Below are 17,207 nucleotides of genomic sequence, written 5' to 3' on the forward strand. Positions count from 1 at the left end.
TGAGTGACATGCCACGTAGCAGCGATGGAGCCAGCAGCAGACGCTGGCCCAGAGGCAGGAATGGCGGTGTGGGAAGAACGTCGATCTCCATACTCAGGGGAGACCGATCCGTATATAGTATGTAATTTTTGGCTTGCACTCATAATATATATATTAGTGCTCACTTCAGTTATCCTATTCAGTTATATGTAGTTTTTTTCTGAATGTGAACACAGCTCCGCCCCTTTCGGCCATGTTTTTTCCATCTCCTATATAAGAAAGTCCTTAGTTACCCCTCTCCACCCATAGCAGTTTTTAATTGCAATGAGATGACACACAGTTAGGGTCACAGAGCTAGGGACCCCAATATAGAGATATGCCTTGACGAGGCCTTGGGGCTCAGTTACATTGATCAATGCGATTGCTAAATATCTCCTTTTTCCTAATATTCATGGCAGGTATGCAATTCATTATTCACATGTTCAAATTAGCAAGTAGCATTTTTCATTGTATATTCCAATATTTGTCCATATGCTTGAGGCATTATACTATTATCTAAGTTTGATGTGCAGCCTTATCCGTATATAGTATGTAATTTTTGGCTTGCACTCATAATATATATATTAGTGCTCACTTCAGTTATCCTATTCAGTTAAATGCCACGTAGCAGCGACGGAGCCAGCAGCAGACGCTGGCCCAGAGGCAGGAATGGCGGTGTGGGAAGAACGTCAATCTCCATACTCAGGGGAGACCGACCCCGCGACCAAGGGCATGACAATACGTCTCTAGTAATATGCGAATGTTAGAGTAACATCTCTTATCCCCGGAAGACAAGTTATTAAAGGCTTCTCTTGCTTTTCAGGTCAGTCCAATGCTCAAAAATCTCAGCCAGTCATCGATTAACACCTTATGCAGGAAGCTGAGGTTCTCAAATAACCAAAAATGTCCATCAAAATCCAAGGTGTCTTCACTGAAATGTTGTATGCCCCGGGACCTTCAAGGTGCGGGCCCCTACTTCCTGTTCTCCACTGTCAGCTGCACTAGGGCAGATGGGGGTACTACTACATGTACACCCAGATATTTGCTTACCACTGCTGCCCGCTCTATCTACATGGCTTGCTCTTCTAGAACGGCCAGTATCTGCCTCAACTCAGTCGGTCAATCTTCATCCATCTGGAGGACAGCTCTGGGCTGTTGTCTCTCCACAGAACTGCACTCCTCCAGGTCTGAACTGACCTACTCCTGTGGGAGCTCTCTGTCTCACTTGGCCCAGAGTTGTATTAGGGTCGCCTGTTTTTTTTTTTTTCTGGCAACCACTCTAGTTCTCCTCCATAACAAAGGACTCTTATCTCCTTCTTTAGTCTCTTGTAGATGGATTTTGCCATCTATTCTGCCAAGTCAAAGCTCAGTAGCTTTCCTTAGTAAGCTGTTGAGAGATTGGTGACCCCACAGCTGCCACCACAAGTAAAGATCTGAGGTTGTGGGTTGTATTAATTGCCTAGGCAGTACAATGCAATTATTTTTATTCTTCTGCCCACAGTCTTACAGTAGCTCTGAGTAGATGGCCAAAATGAGATTCCCCAAGATCCCAAACCGAGACCAGTGGTCCCACTGCCTCTATACCAGGTGATACCCACTGTCTCCCAACTTTTGGTTGGCCCACAGCTTTTGTATTTCCCACTGGTATGGTCTGCAGTTACACCCTATGCTCCTCCAGACGACAAATACCACGAACGTAGGGCATGTGTCCAGCTCCTATCGACTACAACCCCCATTCCCTCATCAGTGTCTTAAGTACTCCAAGCCGTCAACTGGGGTACTTAGGACACTGATAACTGTGTATTGGTGGATGTATTCTTCTAAGGCCAAGCCCCTCACCTGGAACTGCATGTGAGAGCCCCTGTGTTGACTGCTCCACTTGGTCTAATATCACGATCCACATAATGGGACTAGTGGCTGGGAGTACAATGGCTTAATTGAGCCCTTGTGACACTGACAGTAATGTAATAATTGCTTTACTTTAATTAACAATCTCATGCCTGGCCTTCTGTACACTTAAGATCCATTAACATTTTATTGTGCATCTTAAATTGAAGAACAAGAAAATATGTAATAAAACACAACAATGAGATTGACAGAACCAGTGCTCCCTGCTGGAAAATGTCTGCATCCCTTAAAGTCGTGGATGCTGCTCAAGGTCCATTGGTCCAACAGTTTTTAGTACAAACTCAGCTCCTCATAATGTCTATTAAATTTTTAACATGAAAATGGCTTCTCACTTCATGATTCCTTTAATCGTGTTTTGGGTGAAAAATTTCTCACATTCTAAACATAATATGGCTTCTCTTCTGAGCTCCTCATTATTCTGTTAAACAAGATTAAAAATTCATAGTAAAACATTTTCATCATTCTAATTATGAATATGATTTCTCCCATGATTTTAAAATGGTCAATAAGAAGTGATTTCCTAGTAAAACATTTCCCACATTCTGAACATGAAAACGGCTTCTCCCCTGTGGAAGATTTTAGGTGTACAAGATGTGATTTCCAATTAAAACATTTTCCACATTCTGAAAATGAAAATGACTTCTTCCCTCTGTGAGTTCTTTTATGTTCAATAAGAATATTTTTTTTATTAGAACTGTTACCACATTATGAGCATGAAAATGGCTTCTCTCCTGCCTGTGTGAATTCTCTGATGTCTTATAAGAATGTGTTTCTGGTTAAAACATTTTCCACACTGTGAACAAGAAAATAGATTTTCAAGTTTGTGAATTCTCTGATGGTTAACAAGAGCTGATTTCATTGCAAAATATTTCCCACATTCTGAGCATGAAGATTGCTTTTCCCCTGTATGAATTCCTTGATGTTTAACAAGATCAGGTTTCACGGTAAAACATTTTCCACATTTTGAACATGAAAATGGCTTATCCCCTGTGTGATATTTTAGGTGTAGAACAAGATGTGATTTCCAATTAAAATATTTTCCACATTCTGAACATGCAAATTACTTCTCCCCTGTGTGAGTTATTTTATGTCCAATAAGAATATGTTTTTGGTTAGAACTGTTACCACATTATGAGCATGAAAATGGCTTCTCTCCTGTGTGAATTCTCTGATGTCTTATAAGACCATGTTTCTTGTTAAAACATTTTCCACATTGTGAACAAGAAAATAGATTTTCAGGTCTGTGAATTCTCTGATGGTTAGCAAGAGCTGATTTCATTGCAAAATATTTTCCACATTCTGAGCATGAAAATGGCTTCTCCGTTGTGTGAATTCTCTGATGGGTAACTAGAGCTGATTTCAAGGTAAAATATTTCCCACATTCTGAGCATGAAAATGACTTTTCCCCTTTGTGAATTCTCTGATGGGTAACTAGACCTGATCTCGTTGTGAAACATTTCCCACATTCTAAGCATGAACGTTGCTTCTCCCCTGTGTGAATTCTTTGATGTTTAACCATATCAGATTTCACTGTAAACCGTTTTCCACATTCTGAACATGAAAATGGCTTCTCCCCTGTGTGATATTTTAGGTGTACAACAAGATGTGATCTCCAACTAAAACATTTTCCACATTCTGAACATGCAAATGGCCTCTCCCCTGTGTGAGTTCTTTTATGTCCAATAAGAATATGTTTGTGGTTAAAACTTTTCCCACATTCTGAACATGAAAATGGCTTCTCCCCTGTGTGGCTTCTATAATGTTTAATTAGCTCTGGTTTCGTACTAAAACATTTTCCACATTCTGAACATAAAAATGGCTTTTCCCCTGTGTGAATTCTTTGATGTACAATAAAATAGTGCTTCTGATTAAAACATTTCCCACATTCTGAACATGAATACAGCTTTTCGTCTTTGTGGGTTTTATGATGTCTAATCAAATCTGATTTCTGGGAATAACATTTTCCACATACAGAACATGAAAATGGTTTCTCCCCTGTATGAATTCTTTGATGTCCAATAAGAATTTTCTTCTGAGTAAAACATTTTCCACATACTGAACATAAAAATGGTTTTTCCCCAGTATGAATTCTTTGATGTCCAATAAGAATATGTTTCTTGTTAAAACCTTTCCCACATTCTGAACAAGAAAATGGCCTCTCCTTTGTGTGAATTATTTGATGTTCAGTAAGAATTTTCTTCTGTGTAAAACATTTCCCACAGACTGAACATGAAAATGGCTTCTCCCCTGTATGAAGTCTATAATGTCTAACCAGATATGATTTCTGGTCAAAACACTTCCCACATTCTGCACATGAATATGACTTTATTTTTGTTTGTCCTGTGTGAACTCTCTCATGTCTAATAAGACCTGATTTATTGGTAAAAGACTTTTCACATTCTTGACAGGAAAATGGCTTCTCCCCTGTGTGAATTCTTTGATGTGCAATAAAAGTTGATTTTTCAGTAAAACATTTCCCGCATTCTGAACATGAAAATAGATTCTCCCCTGTATGGATTTTTTTATGTCTAACCAGACCTGATTTCTGGGTAAATACTTTGCCACATTCTAAACATAAATATGGCTTCCCTCCTATGGAAACTTTTTGATTCTTAACATCCTTTGCATGACTTCTGTTATGCTTCATAGTTTGTGATGAATCAGGAGACAGGACGCATTTAAAAGTATCCAAACATAAATCTTTGCTGTAAAGGGTTGAGTGTGTATCTTGGATATTGGTATTCTCTTCATATGCGTTTTGATTGATTCCACAATCATCTGCCTTATAATGTGAAGATATTGGATGTCCCACTGAGCTCCCAGTACAGTCATCTGCAAAAAAAATAAAACTGATATTATTTTTTATATAATATGGTCTTAACAATTATATTGATATTTTAAGACATTACAATTGAGATGTATACAGCAAAATTAATGTAATAATTGACTAAAACATCTGATTGCAAAACAGATCATAGACTTCCGGATCCGGTCCTGGCTGAGGTGGAAGCTTAGAAGAGAAGCTCCTGCCACCCCTCACAGAAACTGACTAAAAAAAAAGCCCCCCCGGACGAGCCACCAAACAGAGAGCAGCACAGGAGGTTACCTAAAGCAGCCAGCTATGGAACGGGACCTCCTGAGAAGCGCTGGAAGTGGGGAGGGAGCCTGGAGAAGCTGTGACATGGACAGAGGAGAAGATAAGATTATGGCGCTGACGAGCCTGATGGGGGAGGAGCCTGAGCGCATGGTGCGAGACACAGAAAAGCAAACACAGAGCTGGAGGGGGAGAGATAAGGGAGATATGAGCGAGGAGACAGGAGATAAGGAAGATATGAGCAAGGAGTCACAGGAGGACACAGCAGGAGAGAGGTGGATGCAGGGGACTGATGACAGTGGATCGCAATGGGAGGATGAAGGAGATATGGAGGCAGAGGGGAGAGAAGATGCAGGCAAAGCAGGGCAGCTCAGAGACACAGCAGTGTTGGAGGATGAAACTGACAAACAGTACAGGGAGATTAATCCCACTCAGACACACAGGAAGTCAAATGCAAGAATTAATAATACCCCTTACAAAGGAAACAAAAAACAGCCTACTACACCAACATCACAAGCCTGCAAGTTATTGGGGGATGGAGGTAGTGGCCCAGTCCAGACAAAGAGAACTAAGAAAACAGCACCACCTGCAGGCCAAGACAAGTACACACAAAAGCTTAATGTGGACTATAAAAAACTGGCTGAAGAAGTGACATCACACTTGTCAAAAGAGATTAAAGTGGCTATTGAGGCAGCCATACAAACGTCATTAGCTAATATGCAAAAACAGATAAATGCCCATGCATCTAGACTGGCAGAATCAGAGCAGAGAATATCTGACTCCGAGGAGACAATACTGGCTATGCAAGCACAAATAGCAGCTCTAGCAAAATCTAATGAATACTTGAAGGATAAAGCGGAAGATTTGGAAAACAGATCGAGACGAAACAACCTACGTATAGTCGGGTTACCAGAGTCTGTGTCGATTGGACAGTTGGATAATATATGCGAGTTGGAGCTACCGCAGGCCCTGGGCATAAAGGCGAAATTCAGAGTTGAAAGAGCCCACAGAGTGGGTCCACTGAGACACCAGGAGGCGAATAAGGGAGAGGGTCAAAACTCAAACAAGAATACCCCGATAAGAGCCAGACAGGTGATTGTCAAGTACCTTGATTATAAGCATAAGGAGGAAATATTGAGGGCCTTTAGAGAACGAAAGCGTCCACTACAATATCAAGGCAACAGACTGCTAATTTTTGGGGATTATTCAGCGGAAGTATCCAGAAGGAGAAAAGAATTTACCAAAATTTGCTCATTTCTGTACAACAAAAAAGTAAAGTGCCAGCTATTATACCCTGCTACACTGAAAGTTAGAAACCCCAATGGCTCGTTTGTATACTACAAGGACTACAAAGAAGCAGAAAACATTCTCATGGCAGAGCTCGACAAGACTAGGTCAGAAAGGCAAGAAAAAGGAGCTAGTGGAGAAGGGAATAATAGAAGAGGATCACCCACAAGCTCAGGAAGAGATGTGGGACGTCTTGGGGGACAAAAGCAAGTCGAGACCAGGGAGGAAAGGAGGCCAAGCCCGGGTCAACAGCATAATTCTCGCCCGGAACACAGGAACCAACCCTTGGGAGAGAAACCATGATACCTGAACTGGAACTCGCTCATTATTTTTCCTTTTTTTGCCTGTTTTTTTTTTTTTTCTTCCCAAACAGGAAGGATTGAGGAGGATGCACTACGGAGAGAGGGTTGGGGAGGTGAGAGGAGGAGGGGGAAGGGAGAAAAGAGAGGAAAACATCCCAAAGTCTGGGTCCTCTTCCCCCCCCCTCTTTTTTTTTTTTTTCTTCTTCTTTTTTTCTCCATCTTCTCTCCCCTTGGTCTTTTTTCTTTTTCTCCTTTGTCCAGGAACATCATCCAAATTCAAATGAAGTGGGCTTGTTCTGGGCGGACTGATGGCTACCTGGAGTCAGAGATAAGTAGGACTGGAGAATCTTGCTGAGGTTTTGACATACTGTGCTAATTTTTGCATAATTTTCAAAGGCTTATTCAAGTTAGTCCGGGGATAGAACATATATTTTATGGGGGGTGATTAGGGAGCTACATATTTTGGCTAGGAATAGGGGAGCTCACCAACGTGGCGGAAAGCGCCGTGGATTTCTCGGAAGGGAAAATATGTTTTACAGTTACATGCTTTTTGTTGTATTTGTTATATTTGCAAGCTGGGGAAAGGGAGTGTCGATTTTGTGGTACCAACTGTGATTCTAGTGTCGAACATCTCGTCTTCCTTGATGCAGGGGCCCATAGGGGAGGGAGTAGTAAAAGCAGAATACACAGGTAAACATGATACAGATAACTACGTGGAATGTTAAAGGGCTGAGATCACCTAACAAACGAGCAATGATATTGAGACATCTGAAAAGACTAAAGACAGACATTGCCTTATTACAGGAAACCCACTTGGGGGGGGAGGACTTTTTCCGAATGAAGAAACATTGGGTGGGCACCCTTTACGGGGCAGCGGCACAAGGTAGGAAAGCGGGCACTATGATTCTAATAAATTAACAATTCAGTCATGAGGTAGTGGCACATGAGGCAGACGACCATGGAAGGTGGCAGCACTTAACAATCGTTAGTCCGGCGGGTAAACTCAGTATTTATAATGTCTATGGCCCAAATTCACAACAAATCACATTCCATGATGACATAAAGGCCACCATATTAGCAGATGGGGAGGCTAACATTATAGTGGGAGGCGATTTTAACACCGTCCCAGACTCAGCTGAAGATAGGAGGAGGGGCGAGGAGGGGACAGCTAATGTGGGCAGGAGTTTAGACAATAGGGATGTAACATTAGAAGACGTAGGACTGAAAGACATCTGGAGACTAACTCACCCACATGACAGAGAGTATACACACTTCTCTCACCCTCATGATAGCTGGTCACGTATTGATCAGTTCTGGATCTCGCAAGATTTACTGAGTGGAACGCAAGATTGTGTGATAGAGAATATGGTGATCTCTGATCATAGTCCGGTGAGATTGGGCATTAGAGAGAAATTCAGGAGAGGTACAGATATCATATGGAGATTCCCATCGTTCCTTCTCAGGCAAGATAATTTCCACAAGGTGCTACAGGAGTGGTGGGGAGAATTCGCAGAGGACAATAAGGAACATAGAGAGTCCCCAGTGATATTTTGGGAAACGGCAAAAGCGGTCCTAAGGGGCCGTCTGGTGGGGTACGCAGCCATGATCAAACGGAAAACCAATAAGAATTATAATTTCCATAGTGAAGCAGTACGGGTAGCATATACAAATTATGTGACAAATAGATCTCCCATGACAAAAGGCAGATGGCTGGAGGCAAAAGAGGGATTTGACGAATGGGCCAAAAAAAAAGGAACAACTATTCTGGTCGCACAAGGAGGTTGACTTACATAGGTTTGGCAACAAGGCGGGAAGGATGTTGGCCAATCTGGCAAGGGGCAGCAGAAAGATGACAGTGATCTCTAAACTGAAAACAAAGGGGGGAGAGGTGACTACGGATCCTAAGGACATTAATAAACTGCTGGGAGATTACTATAGAAAACTATATGGGTCAGGGAATAATGACATGACTGATGAGGCAGAGTGGCTAAGACAAGCCCAAATGCCTAGCTTGACGGAGGAAGATTTGAGTGCCTTAAATTCAGATATCACAGTAGAGGAGGTGACGAGAACAATTGGGGAGCTTAACACCAACAAGGCACCGGGACCTGACGGTTTTAACAGTGAATTCTATAAGGCTCTGAAGGATCTGATCTCGCCGGATCTAACCTCAGTCTTTAATGCTTTCCTGGGAGGGGCGGAAATACCCAAAAATTCCAACATAGCATATATTAAATTACTCCCCAAGGGAACCAAGGACCTGGATGATCCCTCTAGTTATAGACCTATATCGATTATAAATCAGGATTTAAAAATTATGTCCAAGATCATGGCTAATAGACTGGCCGAGATCTTACCTAGGATCATTACGAATCACCAGGTGGGGTTTATTAAGGGGAGAAATGCCGTTACCAATATCCGAAAGACAATTCTAGTGGTAGACGCGGTTAGACTGGGTCTCACTGAGGGAGGGGCTAGATCTGCCCTAGTTACACTTGACGCAGAAAAAGCGTTTAATAATGTAAATTGGAGGTGGTTAGACAGGGTAATGGAGGCCATAGGGATTGTAGGCAAGATGAGACTTTACATTTGAAACCTTTATGCCAACTCGGGAGCTAGGGTACACACTCCGGGCTTTCTATCAGACGTGTTCCCTTTGATGAAGGGAACAAGACAGGGTTGCCCATTATCTCCTCTTTTATTCAACGTGGCAATCGAGCCGTTGTCAAGAATACTACAGGGACAAAATAGCTTTAAAGGAATCAAGATAAGGGGTTCAGAAGTAAAGACAGCGCTTTTTGCTGATGACATCATACTTTATATGGGGGACCCCGGTGCGGATTTGCCACAGACTCTTGCCTTGATTGAAAAATTTGGCTCATTCTCCAGTTTCAAACTGAACAAAAAAAAGTGCGAGATCATGTTCCTAAAGGGACAATGGGGGGACAAATAAGGGATGGCTGACTATGTGGAATTCCTATAGCACAATCTTCAATTAAATACCTGGGAGTGCATATAGGAAGATCGGTGGAAACAATCTATAACTTGAACTATGGACCGCTAATCAGGAAAATTATAGTTCAATTAAAGGGATGGAAAGGTCTGCCACTTCCATTACTGGCAAGATGTCACCTGATAAAAATGATGAGCTTTGCTAGGCTGCTGTATCCCTTCCAGACAATCCCGCTATTGCTAAAACTAAAGGATGTGAATAAGCTCAACTCCGCGTATACAGAATTTGTGTGGAGGGGAAGGAAACCCAGAATAAAGCTGCGTACGCTGATGAAGTCAGCGGAGGAGGGAGGACTAAACTTTCCAGACGTCCGAGGGTATAATCCTGTATGTATCATGAGGCATGTAATTGATTGGGCGAGAGGAACGAGTAGGCACTCAGATCATGCGATGGAAACTAAATATGCGTCACCGTGGGATCTGACGTCCATTCTGCACTCCCCACTATCCAGGGTTGAAGGGCACATAAGGAACTCAATTATATTCCGAGACACCATGCTAACATGGAAGTCGGTAAGGAAAAAACTGGGGCTCTCATGGAAAGTGTCCAAGTACTTGAACCCCTGGGCATTCCCAAATTTTCCCCTGGGACGAGAAAACAAGCTATTTACTAGATGGAAAGAGAGGGGAGTTAGGAGAATGATAGATGTTATGAATGTGGAGGACAGGAGGTGGATGACAGGTCGGGAAGTGTTGGATAAGTACAACCTTAATAGCTCACATATCATCCAATATGAACAATTGAAACATGGAATAATAGGAGACCTTGTTGTGGTTGGAAGAGAGCTGAACAGAAGTTCGATTGATGAGTTACTGGAATGTGATGTAACAAGTATAAATGTCTCTAAAATTTATCGATCGCTAAGGGGGGTGCTTATCTCACGGGAGGATAGTCGGACTTTAAAAGCGTGGGGGAAACAATTGGGAAGGGAAGAAGTGGTGGATGATATACTGAGAGGATGGGTACAAGTGCGGAAACATATTACCAATGAGAGATGGAGAGACACTCAATTCAGAATTCTACATAGGGCCATTATGGGTTTCAACATACCAGGTAGGGATAGGTGGTGTCCTAAGTGTCAAAAAGAGAAAACGGATATGCTGCATGGGCTATGGGAATGTGAGACAATCACTAGGTTCTGGAACCAAGTCAGACTATTTGCCCAGTCAACATGGGGAATTTTCAGCAAACTAGACTTAATGGTGTGGATTTTCCACTCCTTTGAGGGAGGAGTAGGAGGAGGCCCGAACACGCAGGAAAAGAGGAAATATGCAATAACGCATGACATAGCCATGATAGCTAAGCGTTGCATCTTAAAACACTGGATTCAAAGGGAGGGCCCATCCATAAAGGAGGTTATGGGCGAACTACACAACCTTCTGAAGTGGGAAAAACTAGAAGCGGAGAGGGATAAAGATGGGTTGACAGCCAAGTTTTTTGTGAGATGGAGACATTTTATTGAAAGCCAATTCACACAGGGAGAAATAATTAACCTGATGGCACCTTTTGTTCACTCGGAGTGGTATATCCTGAGCGATATCCAGGACAGCCTGGGTAAACTGAGAATCACCTAGAAGGGGGCTCTGGCGGGAGGGGGAGACGAGACGGTTGGGAATACCAAGGCACGCTAGCAAAATTGAAATCATTCAGGGACGACACAGAGATTTAACGAATTGTATCGCATATGTTATATTATATTTCATTACCTCTGTTTTGGTTTAATGTTACTGTATACTATCTTAAATCGAACAGCAACATGGAACTCCAAATTGGGGTATCACCCACCTCTATGTCACATTTTGTCAGACGAATGTTCTTCTTTTGCAATGATACTTGTCATGTTTTTACTAATTTGAAAAATCAATAAAAAACGTTTTGGAAAAAAAAAAAAACAGATCATAATCTCAGAGCAAAGACCAGCAGGGCCTGATGTTAGAATAGCAGAATACCGGGGAGTTCTGCTGCAGTTTTTCTCCTATGTGTTTGCTACATCTGTCACCACCTTTTTTCTCGTTAATTGTTCAGTGGATAATCAGAACTGAACTTTTGAGCCAAATCTATGAGGTGGTGATTGTGTCTCCTACATCTAGGAGAGGAGCAGGGGCGTAACTACCACTGTCGCAGAGGTCGCGACTGAGACCAGGCCCGGCAGATTAGGGGCCCGCTCTGCAGATCAGCAGGCAGCTCCTTTCAGTGAGAGAGGAGCTGCGCTGCTCTGTCACAGACCACGCAGCCGCTATATGACCCGATGCCGCCACCAACGCTGACACTGGGCCCCCCTGTACGGTGTCAGCGGTGGCGGCATCGGGCCCCATCCCTTGTCTTCGCGCACAACAACAATGAAGCGTGGAGCGGCCCGTGCAGCCCCACTCTTCATCATTCTCCCCCTGTGCCTGCGCGGTGACATCACTCCTGTGCGACTGCTGTGCTGATAGTACAGAGTGCAGGATGGGAGGACGTGAACTGGAGCAGCAGGGGAACGGAGGAGAGGTGATGACAGCACTGGTGGAAGAGGAGAGCGGTGAGGACGGAGCAGCGGGAGAAAGAGGAGAGAGGTAAGAACTTGGGTTTTTTTTGTTTGTTTTTTTTAAATCAGTGCGTACACGGTGGCCAAAGACCAGGGGGGGCTGCATTATACATGGAACATTGGGGCTGCATTATACATGGAGCATGAGGGGGCTGCCTGAATTATACATGGAGCATGAGGGGCTGGCTAAATTATACATGGAGCATGGGGGGCTGGCTGCATTATACATGGAGCATGAGGGGCTGGCTAAATTATACATGGAGCATGGGGGGCTGGCTGCATTATACATGGAGTATAGGGGCGGGGCTGGCTGCATTATACATGGAGCATGGGGGCTGGCTGCATTATACATGGAGCATGGGGGGTTGGCTGCATTATACCTGGAGCATGGGGGGGCTGGCTGCATTATACATGGAGCATGGGGGCTGGCTGCATTATACATGGAGCATGGGGGCTGGCTGCATTATACATGGAGCATGGGGGCTGGCTGCATTATACATGGAGCATGGGGGGCTGCATTATACATGGCGCATGAGGGTCTCCTGCATTATACATGGAGCATGGGGGTCTCCTGCATTATACATGGAGCATGGGGGGCTGGCTGCATTATACATGGAGCATGGGGGGCTGGCTGCATTATACATGGAGGCCTATGGGGATGCATTATACAACATGACGGACTCCTTATACATGGACTATATGGGTGCATTATACATGGAGGAGTATGGGGCTGCATAATACAATATGAAGGTTTTATGGAGCTGCATTATAATACATATAGGACTATGGGGGCTACATTATAATATATGGAGGACTATGGAGGCTACCTTATACATGGACTATGGGGGTGCATTATAATATATAGAGAACTTTGGGGTGAATTATAATATATGAACTATGGGATGAATTATAATACATGGAGAACTATGGGAAATTCATTATAATAATTGGAGGGCTACTTTATACATGGAGGATTATGGGGTGAATTATAATATATGGAGGAATATGGGATACAGTATAATATATTGGAGTACTATGGGGTGAAATATAATACATGGAGGGCTATGTGTGCATTATAATATATGGAGGACTATGGAGCTGCATTCTAATATATGAAGGTCTAATTGGGACCCTTTATACTATATGGAAGGCTATGTGGGGGCCATTATAGTATTTGGAGGACTATATACAAGGGGGGACAAAGATACAAGCAAGGGATGGGAACGTTTTGTGCTGAGGGGAAAGGGCTCTTTCCCTCAGCACCCAGCTTTCCCATGCTCTGCTATACATCTTCTCTCAGCACCCAGCTTTCCCATGCTCTGATATGGGAAAGCTGGGTGCTGAGGGAAAGATGTATAGCAGAGCATGGGGAAGCTGGGTGCTGAGGACAAGATGGATATCAGAACATAGGAAATCTGGGTGCTGTGGGTAAGAGCCAAGTGTTAGCGTCATTATCCCGTACCCCGAGTGTCAGTGTCATTTTCCCGTACCTCAAGTGTTGGTGTACGTCGAAGAGGGTGGCCCAGGTCCAAACTTTGCACCGGGGCCCATCAAACTCTAGTTACGCCACTGTAGAGGAGCAACACTTATGTATGAAGAAGCTGCAGTTTTCTTTATTTTACCTTTTTCTTACTTTATCCTTTGTATCCACTTCTAGATTTTACAGCAGAAACCTGAGCTGACTCCAGTTGCTGCTGTTTAGCCACTTAGATGCTGCTGCAATAGTTAAATGGAGTGCTGAGCGGTTACTGTAGAAGCTGGAGCCTATTAACGGTCCCGTCACCATCATTTTTCACTCCTGTTCGTTTCTTTATATTTCCCTCAACAAATAATTAAAGGGGTTGTCCGGCATAACAAAAATGTTTGAGTTTAAGCTAATCTGTGCTGTATTGTCATATTAAACACCCCTACATTGTTATTTTTTGTTTTCTAACTTTTGTTTCTCTTGAATTCACCCTTTATTCTCTGCAGCTTCTTGTTTAAATTCAGCTCCAGCAAACATGACCACTTCCTGTGCTGAACCTACCAGTCACAGCTGGCACTGCCCGGCCTCAGTGTCCAGCCCCGCCCCAGTGTCCAGCCCCGCCCCCTGCCCGCCCCCTGCACACACATTCCCTGTCAGTATATTCTGCCCCAGCACCTGACCTGTTATCACTACAGCATTGCAAATAACAGCCCCACATCAGGCTCTGCACCGCACACCACATCGGGCTCTGCACCCCACACCACATCGGGCTCTGCACCCCACACCACATCGGGCTCTGCACCCCACACCAAATCGGGCTCTGCACCCCACACCACATCGGGCTCTGCACCCCACACCACATCGGGCTCTGCACCCCACACCACATCGGGCTCTGCACCCCACACCACATCGGGCTCTGCACCCCACACCACATCGGGCTCTGCACCCCACACCACATCAGGCTCTGCACCGCATACACACACATCAGGCTGTGCACCGCACACACACACACATCAGGCTGTGCACCGCACACACACACACATCAGGCTGTGCACCGCACCGCACACACACACACACACACACACCAGGCTGTGCACCACACACACACACACATCAGGCTGTGTACTGCATACACACACACACACATCAGGCTGTGCACCGCACACACACACACACACACACACATCGGGCTGTGCACCGCATACACACAAACATATATACACACACACACACATCGGGCTGTGCACCGCATACACACACACACATATATACACACACACACACATCGGGCTGTGCACCAACTCCCCCCCCCCATAGGGAGTACATACTCACCCGTCCTCGGTCCCCGCCGCTCCTGCACGTTCGCGCGCTGTCTGTGCTCTGGCCATATCAGCACAGTAGTGACGTCACCGCAGACAGCGTGCAGTGATGAGAAGCAGCGCAACGCTCCCTCTCATCAGCGCTTTCAAATATGCCGGCATCGGTGATCTGTGATGCCGGTATATTTGAATGTGCGATCCTGAGCAGGGGCCCGGTGCTGGCGCTGACACCACGGCAGCCGCCGCCAGGCCCCTCCCCCAGGTCACGGACCCCACAGCAGTGCAGGGGGAGGTTGTGGGCAGAGTACGGGGTGCGGGGGAATGTGTGGGAGGGTGCAGGGAAGGGGGCGGTGACTCCTCGCACTGTATAGCCCAGCAGGGAGGCGACATGCTGTTTCCAGATTTGCATGTCAACATGGCCCTGCCCATGTTGACATGAAATGACCGGAAGCAGCAAAATCCCGGCAGGAGTGGTCACATGTCCACTCTGAGCCGGGGGAGAGGGGCTGACAGCAGGGCAGGGAAGTGGTCTCTATCTACTTACCTGCCCCAATGTAGCCCAATAGGGAAATAATAAAAAAAAGCAAATTAAGCCGGATAACCCCTTTAAGTAATAAAATAGCTAAAGGGAATCTCAAAAGGTTTTATCAACAGAAGATTATCAACATTAGGTGCCATGGGCCAGGCAATCCAGCAAACCACTTTCCCACCATTGATTGGCCGTGTACATAGGAAGCAGCCAATCAGGGATATGGGTGGAGTTATACACAGCTCAGCATTCATAGCACTGCTACATCTGTAGGGGGTGGGCAGACCCCTTACAAAGGAGCCCGGAAATGTTAATGCTGTTTAATAAAAATGTTTTTTATTATATTGGATGTATATTGGGTTAGGGTACCCCCTAGTGGCCGGGTGGGACGGCTGTCACCACAGTGGAAAGGAGGAGCCGGCAAGAGAAAGGGGAGGGAAAAAAGTTGTTGTTGAGGAAAGTGTGAGATCAGCAGGCAGTTGGTTGTGGGACGGGAGAGAAGAAGGAGAGCAGGGGCAGAGTGTGGGAGCTGGATAAAGGAGAAGCCGGAGAGTAAAGGAGCGGGCAGAATCTCAAGAGCGAAGCAGACCGGTGTGGGTCCGGTTTGTGGGTAGCCAATAGTGGGAGCCGGGTGAAGCAGAGTAGCCGGGCACATCCCCACTGGAGAGGACGTCAAGGGCAGGTTTCCCCCAGCTACAGCAGTGTACTACCATCTATATCTGCATGTCTGCCGGTTGTGTGAAGAAGCTGTGAACAATAAAGCTGCTTTCTGATTTCACTGGAACACGTCTGAAGAGTGTTTTATTACGACGGACAACAGTTGCACCACCACACTCTGCCCCACCATGACATCTCCTGTCCCCAAAGTGACGGCGGAACCAGGGGTAAGCCTGATAGCTAGGGCCACGACTACAAGCCCGGAGGCACCCCTGGCACCTCGTTACATGTGGCGTAGTCGGCAGGATGCGAATTACATGCAAGGGACCCAAGAAGCCGGAGATCAAGTGGTGCCTAGGGCACAGGATCCGGACTATTGGAGAAGATTCCCGATCCCATGGTGGGAGGAAGAAGCAGTGCCTGCAGCGTTGGACCGGGCACAAGATGGCGGCAAGATGGCCGTCGTCTGTGAAGATGCAGAAAGAGCGCGAAAAGTTGGCGCCAAAAGAAGAGCCTGGGGCTGGCCGGTGCCGAAAAAGAAGTTCGGAGTACTCCGCCCAAAGAGGGGAGGTGCCGGTCCCAGGGCACGAAGGAAGATATGTGAAGTGGGCGGTGTTCCAGAGAAAAAGAAGAACCGCCACGGAGGAGTCGACCTGATGTGTGAGACTGGGGGTGGAGAATACCCAAGAGCGGGAAAAATAGGCCCGCCTCCACTTCCTCCAGCTTCTCCACGGACTCCGCTGCCATTATCAGAGCTGCCGATTGCTACCGAGATGGAGACCTCCAGACAGCAACAAGAGATGGTGGCCGCACTGGCAGCCACTAACCTGGGCCGAGGACGTCCTAAGCAGTCTGCGGCTGCAGCTGCGGAAGCGTTGCCTATCCACATACCGGCTGTACCAGGAGGACAAGAGCGCCCAACCAAAGTGACCTGGGTGACAACGTGGGACGCGGTGACCGGAGAGACCACGACTGAGGTCCGGGCGACGTATACCGCTCGGCTGCCATCGGGGAATCGGCCCCTGGGAACCCCATACCCATACCCAGACCTGGAGACACCCCCGCCAGCCGCGGTGGAACCGTCGACA

At 45.6% G+C, this 17,207-nt stretch overlaps 1 pseudogene; it reads right to left on the minus strand.

Moving 5' to 3' along the window:
• Positions 1-463: 463 nt before the first annotated feature.
• Positions 464-17,207, minus strand: part of LOC142257004 (uncharacterized) — a 417,356-nt pseudogene continuing 400,612 nt past the window's right edge.

The sequence above is a fragment of the Anomaloglossus baeobatrachus genome, chromosome 1, assembly GCF_048569485.1.
Source record: "Anomaloglossus baeobatrachus isolate aAnoBae1 chromosome 1, aAnoBae1.hap1, whole genome shotgun sequence".
Classification (NCBI taxonomy): Eukaryota; Metazoa; Chordata; class Amphibia; order Anura; family Aromobatidae; genus Anomaloglossus; species Anomaloglossus baeobatrachus.